A 922-nucleotide genomic window follows, 5' to 3' on the forward strand; every position below is an offset into this window, starting at 1 on the left:
CACACACACACACACACACACACATACACAAACGCTCACACAAACCAAAGGGCCCATATGTCCACTACTTTTTTAAAAACAAAACCGTCGCCTGCCACTCCAATAATAAAAATGGGTCCGCTAGTTTCTTTGAACGCCATAATGAATTACCCGTCAACATAATTTATGTATTGTGGAAGAGCTTGACTAGCATGAAAGGAAATGAATATCACATGAGTACAAAATCGTTCCTGTAGAGGAAAAGTCGTAAGCAAAGTGCAGCTCTTGAGAGCGATAATTTGTTTGAAAATAACATGGCTTTTACATCTGGTGACAACAGCTATCATATGGATTCATGTTATGAAATCAACTTTTAAAAAAACTAACAAACCAAAAACGAAACACCCCTACAACTCAAACGAGACAAATCCATATGACACGATAGACACTGCACTATGCTAATGTCAATAAACACGATTGAAAGATTTGTATATATTTGTATATATGTATAAATTTATATATATAGCGCATATTACGTTCACATGAGCGTGAGTGTGACTGTGTGTTATCGTAAGCCAGTGGTGACGGGATATCACGACACGGAATGTCCTGAATATCCTCAGTTAACTTGCTTTTGTAGTGTAGCACAGTCTGACAAAAGTGATGAATATCAAACGGGGGAAAAAATAAAAGATCACTTATTAAATCAAGTTATTTCAAAAGCCACACGTTCAACCGAGTAGGCATTCTAACCGTATCAACATGAAACAGTCGGTGACAGATATTAATAAAGTCAGAGACCTCCCCCGCCCCCTGCCAAAAAACAAAACAAAACACAAATAAACAAACAATCACCACCCCTAAATCCCGTATCTCTCTTTTCATTACAACGAGTATTTTTCCCTCCCATCTCCCCACTCTCTCTCTCTCTCTCTCTCTCTCT

The sequence above is a fragment of the Aplysia californica genome, unplaced genomic scaffold (assembly GCF_000002075.1).
Source record: "Aplysia californica isolate F4 #8 unplaced genomic scaffold, AplCal3.0 scaffold00894, whole genome shotgun sequence".
Taxonomy (NCBI): domain Eukaryota; kingdom Metazoa; phylum Mollusca; class Gastropoda; order Aplysiida; family Aplysiidae; genus Aplysia; species Aplysia californica.